This window comes from Lytechinus pictus, unplaced genomic scaffold, assembly GCF_037042905.1.
Source record: "Lytechinus pictus isolate F3 Inbred unplaced genomic scaffold, Lp3.0 scaffold_19, whole genome shotgun sequence".
In the NCBI taxonomy this organism is placed as follows: domain Eukaryota; kingdom Metazoa; phylum Echinodermata; class Echinoidea; order Temnopleuroida; family Toxopneustidae; genus Lytechinus; species Lytechinus pictus.
The window spans coordinates 4,028,004-4,036,570 of NW_026974140.1; positions in this window are offsets into that span (position 1 = coordinate 4,028,004).

The following is an 8,567-nucleotide window of genomic DNA, read 5'->3' on the forward strand; positions in this document are numbered from 1 at the left end:
TTCTACTCCACTCTTCTCAATCCTTTTGACTCCTTTTTTTGTGTATGTGTTTTTGTTTTGTTATGCGACGCTCTATCTGGTGTTTATGAATTAACAAAGAAAAAATAATTTTTTAAGTGTCAATTTATTGTCACCGGATTGTCATAAGCATATATCTTTATCAATTTTTATTAATCTTCATTGTTCGAATGGTAGTTTTCAGAATTGTTTTTATATTCTCTCCTCTCACTGAATCACGTCACCTCTGCTGTTATCTCTTGCTCGCAGTGGCGTACCTAGGATTTTCCAAAGGGGGGGGGGGGCAAATTCGTCAAAAAATTGACAAGCAAAAAAAAAGGTCTTCGGCCAGAAATAAAAGATATTATACCAGGAAAACTTTTGACAAGAAAAAGAAAAATAAAGGGCTTCAACCACAAATTAAGGATTTCATATCAGAAAAAAAATTGACCAAAAAAAGGTCTTCAAGTTCAAAGGAGCGGGCCATCTGTATCTCGCTCGCTCGTTAGGGGGGGGGGGGCAGGGATACGTCTCTTGCATGGGTCGTGACTCATCAGGGGGGGGCAGTCTGTCCCCTCTGCCTCCCCCCCCCCCGAATGTACGCTAATGCTTGCTCGACTCATTTTTTCCCTTATCATTCCTTAGAAACATGCATTTGATTTCATATATAGATGTATACTTGTCAATATAACTTATAAGTAAAGATTTGGTCTTAACTAAGACCCAACGGTGGATTAGCCTGAAGGCACAAAGATGAACCACTGAAGTCAGACAATGGATCACATTGGCCTGATTAACATCAGGTCAATTAACTGTAAGTATTATATCTTCAGTTATGTTTGCTTAATACAAATTCGTCCATGTGCACGTACTAACGTTAGGTCTACATCTTTTTAAAATACAGACAGCAAATTAACATTTACATTGTAATTGTTAATTTGCTGTCTCTGTATTTAAAAAAAAATGTAGACCTAACGTTAGTACGTGCATGTTGTAGACTTACTCTTCTTCAGTCCAATGATGCAGGTTTTGTATTTCTTTATGATAGCATATCCAATTTAGAGGTAAATCGGAGCTCTGCACTGTCATAATCATGAGCATGGGTTAGACTAGATCTACAATCCTAGTCGATATTCTCAAATAGATCTTCGACAGTTTTTGATTGGTAATGATTTAGGGCCTATTAAAAATCCAGGGTCGTATTCCTTTACTAGATCTACAGTACCAATATGTTTACAAGACACGGTAGGCCCAACTAACGTTGGCGATCATCGACAGGTCGGTGTACGTGTAGTACTACTACTAGTAGACTCAATGTCTAGATGTGATCAATTATGATCCAATTTCAAAATCATATTTTTGAATGATGAAGACAAGTATTTCAACAAAATGGTAGTGGTACGGGTAGATACAATGGCACTGGTAGTGGTAGTGATCTTTACTAACTTGGTAATAATATTATATGGCGACTGGGCATAAAAAAAAGGATCTGACTGGACATTCACATTAATAATTATGACAATCAAGTAGAATCAAGACAACATTATTAAAATTGCTTGTGCCTTGTGAAGGCTTGTAATGTAATTTGCTTAACATATCCCTCACTCGTCGATATCTGCATTGCCACAAAGTCAAAGACAAAGTAAGCATATATGGGTAGGCCCTATACGATCAACGCTAGGCCTGGGCTAAACTAAAGTCTTGAAGAACTACCATCACACTGTCACTAGTACGACTACGAGAATAGTATACGGTAGCTAAGCTAGGTAGGCATCGTACGGTACCGTACATGTGAGCAGAGCCACCAGAGGCAGAGAGGACGACAGTGACAGTGCATATACTTCCGATTTTGTCTCTAAAATGGACGTCCATCATTAAAAAATACAATACCTGTATCATTTTACCGAAGAGAATGAGTGTAGATTCAGTAACAATCACCGGGATAGCACAAAAAGCACGAAATACTTTCTCTTTGGTGATTTTGTTGTAACTTAGTTCGAGCAATCTGATTTTCTTTCGAGCTCGTGCATTTCTGGTACGGTATCTGCAAAAGCATAAACGAGTACTCGCACGAGATGGATTTTTTCTTTTAATTATGGTATGATTTAGGAGTAAAATAAAATGAATAGATTATGCCTAATATCAACGAGAAATACTTCAAAAAACAAGTTCTAAGAGGCATAGCGAGAACTTTATAAAGATTGGGAACAAGTACTAAGGAAAATTGTTCTGAAATTGAAAATCCCATGTGAAATCGAAACAAGCAAAATTTTGAGATTTGAGCCGTAGAGGATCGGGGGGGGGGGGGGGGGGCATAGACACCCTCCCCCTTTCCATCGAGAGTCATTAAAATATTTGTTGTGGTAAATATCGGACATACATAAGTGAACTGACCCATGGCCGTATGCAGAAATTTTTCGCAGGTAGGGGGGGGGGGGCAAGATGCATAAAATATAAAAAAAATTGAAAGGAAGTGAGAAAGGTGACCGAGCTTGTCATTGCGTCTTTCCATTCTGTAAAGGGAAATTGAAGCATTTCGTGCATGCCTTTAATGAATTTTGTAAAAAATAAAATGTTAAGTTTTCAATATCCCCCCCCCCCGCTGCATACGGCCATGAACTGACCTTTTTTTTTCGTTTAGGTTTCTTTTTGCTTTTCTGTTCAGATTTTTCGTGGAATATATTACTTTCATTTGGGAGTGAAACCCATTTTTTTATCAACTTGTAAGATTTTACTGAATAAGCATACAACCCCCCGGGCCCGTTGAAAAAGCTGGATCCACCCCTAAATTTCAGTAGTGATATGATGTGATTAAAATTATTGAGGGAGCGAATGAGGGAAAACCAAGCAATAAAACAATAAAGGAAACAATATGTCAGGAAGTGGCAGTACACTTAAATTAAAAAAAGAAATATATCCAATTAAATGACATTTAATTGCGCTGTATACGTTTTTCATGAATGTGTATGAAAAATGATTAAAGTTAAACAATCAGCTAGAAATGTGGAAAGATAAACTTACCTTATTCATTTAATGCACAACATAGTTATAGTTTGAACATCGGGTATAGTCGAGGACGGCCTGGCATCAGCATGGGTGAGGGGGTGGGTTACATGTATTTCTTTTCTTCAATCATTATCAGTCGTTCCAATTTATCCATCATTTGCTTTCATTTAGTCAGTATCAACCTGTCTTGTTCTACACGTAGGCCTACACATACGCCTGCTATATATCTATATCTTAATTTATCCTTATCTCTATTAAGTCAATCCCTTTATTTTATTATTCAATATCAATAGTTCCGGTCCTCTTTTCTTCTATCGCTCTTAATTTTTTGTTGAATATCTTCTACGTCTATCCCTTTATTTTATTCACTATCAATTGTTATTGTCCTATCTTTTATTCTTCTATATACCGTTCTTGTTCAATCTCTTTTAAGTCTATATACATTTAATTATTTTATTTCTTCAGATCATTCTTTCCTTTCTTCTCTCGCCTTTTCTTCTCTTTAACTTCAATCGTTCCATCAGTCATACATGTATGACGGTACAAGACTCTTACATTGTTTTATTTCTTCAGTATCAATCTTCCCTATCTAATGTGTACATTATTTTATACAGATATTAGATAAGATCAGGAATGTCTACTCGTATATTAATTACTCTTGAAACGTGGTTGAATTGAACAACCCTAGCTATATGTGGACTTGACTGGGGTCAATTAATTACACCGTCTCGCGCGTTTTGTGGACAATGAATAGAGGTGTGAAGATTATAGAACAGCTAACAATGAGAAGACTGTAAGTTACACAATGATCTTTTGTGTAACTGTTTGAATAGAACATGTATTAAGCCGGCCCACTGATCAGTGATTAAGCCAGTCTATGATCAATGCCCACCCCCAAATTGTCCAATATAGTCGGCATTTGGGGGCCCGGAGTGGTGATGAGGGTGACGATGATGGCCATGAGAAAAATGATAAGGAGGAAGATGCTGATGTGAAGGGAGGATGATGATGATATTGAAAATCAATGATATTTTTTTGGTATAAAATCACCTGTTCTTGATAAAAAGAGAAACAATCACAATAAGTCCAGGTTGTCTGTTCTATATAGACGAACAGTACACGGCAACATAAAATGAATATAAATAAACAAATTAGCAAGAGATAATATGCACATGGATCAAAACGAGTCAATTCGTAAAAATATATCATTGCAAAATTTTATTAATATTACTAAAATACATTAGGGAAATACGTTTTAAATGCTAAACGTTAGGAAAATGTTTTATAGCATTGAGAAAACCATACATTTTATATGATTTTAACATTTCCCTTAAACATTTTCATGTTTGACCAAACATTTTTTTGATATTTTGTCAATGTTTTTGTGTTCGCTCGGGTTACAAGGAAAATGGAGTATATTGGTCAAGCAAGAAAAGTGGAAGGTGGTGACTTGACCTTTTGACGCTTGTATCATATACACACCAAATGATATAAGCCTCGGGTTAAGTTAAACTGGAGTTATCATGTTTATAAGGAAATGTTAACGAATGGAGGGACAGACGGATACCGAGCGTGATACCATAATACGTCTCGTCTTATACGGGCGGGCGTAAAAAGACGATATATTACTTATATAGGGGGAGGCTGTTGCTGGAATGATGGACGGAGAGAAAGGGAATAGAGTAACACTAACATGCAAAAAAAAAATATTTAAGGAAGATACAAGGGGGGGGGGGACTGAATAAGATTTTTCAGAAAGTGCTGATGCTAGGCATTTAAAGCAGGGCCACTTGCGGGTATTCTTTTTCCGGGAAGGGGGGGGGGGGTTCAAGATAGCCGATCGAAGAGAAAAGTGGGCGAAGTAGGAGGAAGAAGACGACGTCTAAGAGAAAGAAATGAAGGATAAAGAAGATAAGGGTAAGAGAGAAGCAACAGATGATATGGTGGATGAACGAATGAACATGGTAAAGATAAAGGTAAAGAAAGAAGAACAGGAACAAAAAGAAGTGAAAGACATAAGAAGAATTGAATGAGGAGAATAAATATACAAATGATGATGATGATATTGTAAATTAATATCTTTGGGTATAAAATCAACTGTTATTGATAGCGAAAAAATGAAAAATGATGGGAAGCGAATCATCTTTGAATAAAAGACGTAACCGATAAAATAAACACACAGAATTGATAAACAGAAAATGATGGAAAGCAAATCTACTCGTTCTTTGAATAAACAGACGAAACTGATTAAATTAAAACACAGAATTGATGAACAGGAAAATGGAAAGCAAATCTACTCGTCCTCTGAACGTCATAATGATGGAAAGTGAATCTACTCGTTCTTGGAATGAACGATGTAACTGATAAAACAAAAATACAGAATTGTTGAACAAAAAATGATGGACAGTGTTTCTTCTTTAGATAAAAGACGTAACTGATGAACAATGAAAACAAAACACAGAATTGATGGAACTCAAAAAATGATGGAAAGGATATCAACTCGTTCTTGCCATGAACGATATGTAACTGATAAAATATACAGAATTGAACAGAAAAATTATTGAAAGCGAATATTCTTTGAATAAAAGACGTAAGTGATGAAATTATATAAAACAATCTGAATAATGATGAACAGAAATGATGAAAAACGAATCTACTCGTCCTTTGAATGAACGACGTAACTGATAAAATAAAAATACAGAATTAATGAACAGAAAATGATGGAAAGCGAATCTTTGAATAAAAGTCGTCAGTGATGGAAAAAAAACCCAGAATATTGATGAACAGAAAATGATGGTTAGCAAATCTAGTAATATCTGTTCCATTCTTAATGGATTTCACATCTCATAGGTTGTGTTTTTTCTTTATTTAAATGTCCTATAACTATGATTAATTCTAACTTGATTCTAAATCTCTATTTCATAAGTTTATAATAAAACTCAAATCTGAATTATACTCGTCCTTAGAATTAACGTCGTAAGTGATTAAATGAAAAAAGGGTCAATCAATGAACAGAAAAATGATGGAAAGGGATTCAACTCGTTCTTGCAATGAACGATGTAACTGATAAAATATACAGAATTGAACAGAAAAATGAATGAAAGCGAATCTTCTCTGAATAAAAGACGTAAGTGATGAAAAAAACAACAGAATAATGATGAACAGAAATGATGAAAAACGCATCTACTCGTCCTTTGAATGAACGACGTAATTACCTGATAAAACACAAAAAACAGAATTAATGAACAGAAAATGATAGAAAGCGAATCTTTGAATAAAAGTCGTCAGTGATGAAAAAAAAAAACACAGAATATTGATGAACAGAAAATGACGGTTAGAAAATCTAGTAATATTTGTTCCATTCTTAATGGATTTCATATCTCATAGGTTGTGATTTTTATTTAAATGTTCTGTAACTATGAATATTCTAACTTGATTCTAAATCTCTATTTCATAACTTCATAATAAAACTCAAATCTGAATTATACTCGTCCTTTGAATTAACGTCGTAACTGATTAAATAAACAATTTATGAACAGAAAAATGATGGAAAGCGAATCTTTGATTAAAAGACGTAAGTGAGGAAATTGAAAAAAAAAGAATTGATAAACAGAAAATGATGGTTAGCAAATCAACTCGTCCTTTAAATGAACGATGTATTACTGATTAAAAAAAAAAAAACAATGAACAGAAAATGATGGAAAGCGAATCTTCTTCTTTGAATGATGAATAGAAAAATGATGAAAATACTCATTCTTTTGAATGAAATACGTACCTGATTAAAATTACAGAATTGAAGAACAAAAGATAAATAATAAAATATAAAAAAGATTATCTCCTTGATTTGACTTGATTTTACATATTTCACAAGTACAAACAAAATTATGAAAACAATATCAGAAAACTTATGAGAATACAAATCAGACAAGGCATAACAATTAATTCAAATTAAAAAAAAATAGCGATTTGGAATTAAAGACAATTTAAAAGAGTGAAATATGAGGGAACCTGCATAAAAAGCAAGACTTGTCCTTTAAACGGAAGACGTCTTTGATAACATAAACACTGAAAAATAAACCATGGAGCTAGCTCCATAAATAAACAGTGGAAAGATAATCTACTCGTCCTTTAAGCCAAAGATGTAACTATAACTGGGTCACTCGGTCAGGAGCTGGGCACATGGATTTCTAGCGGGGACTCGTCTGATGCGCGCGCTTGAGGCAGTTTTTCAACCCGCTGTCTATTGGGAATTTAGGATTTTCAACCCGCTGTCTATCGGGTTGAATATCTTGAAGTGCAAATGACGGGATGGTGAATTAAAAGAGAATTGGACTAAGTGGGTTTAGCCCGAATGTTGCTAGCCCATCTGATGATTAGACCAAGTGATAATAGACCATCCGTCAGTAAACCGACGGGATTGCATCGGGATTGCGTCGTGTTTTGACCAAAAAGTGCCTAGAGTTGAGGCGCAAACTACATGGATAAATAGAGATCAAATCTGAAAAAATCTCGTGTTTTACGTGAGCATTGGGCCTCTCTTCTGCCAGCTGCATGCGTGAAATTGACGCGTGAATTTCACGCGCGAAATCGGCTGGTGGTAATTTTTTGGTTCACGCCTGTCTCGCGGTAGATGCGTGACCCTTCGGAAGGGTGTCAACTTTATTCCGAGCAATACTGTAAGAGTAATCAAGTATCTTTGAACATTTCGTCCGAGTTTCAGATCACATGACCAAAGTCAGAGGTCATTTAAGGTCATTGAACTTTGGCCATATTAGAGGTAATTATTAGATTGCTGTCATAACTTTCAAAGACCGTGTTTACACTTGATCGGCTTTTGGTTCAGAACCAAAAGCCGATGCAGAATCGGCTTTTGGTTTGCGTTTACATGTTATTACAGCTCGCGGTTCAGAACCGCGAGCCGATGCAAAAACCTGAAATGATACGCACACCAACAATATACGTCAGAATAAAGACAACGCTGGATCAGTGCGCTTTACAATTACGTCACAATGGTAAAGTAAATGAAATGCGCACAAATTGCCGATGCAGAATCGGCTTTCTGTTTACACGTAGTAAAAAAGCCAATTATGCATCGGCTCGCGGTTCTGAACCTACTACTTTGGCGGTGCAAATTGCCGGTTCTGAACCGCGAGCCGATGCAAGTTACTCGCGTTTACACGCTATGAAAAAGCCGATGCTGCATCGGCTCGCGGTTCAGAACCGCGAGCCAATTCAAAAGCCGATTAAGTGTAAACACGGTAACAGTGTATAAAATGTGGATATAGGGGTAATCAAGTTTTACTGACAAGTTTTAGGTCACATGATCAAGGTCAAATGTCAATGAACGTAGTATTGTATCATTATATGAATATTTTTTTTTAAAAATAATTATTTGATAGTACTGTAGTTTTCAAAGTCAGCACTGCTGCTATATTGACTCGCGTGATGCAGGTGAGACCGTCAGAGGCATTCCACTTGTTTATGAATTTCAATCTGTTTCTGAAATTTTAGCAATTTTAAACTGTTGATTTTGGCCTCCCTGGATGTTGACCTTGGTCTGAGTT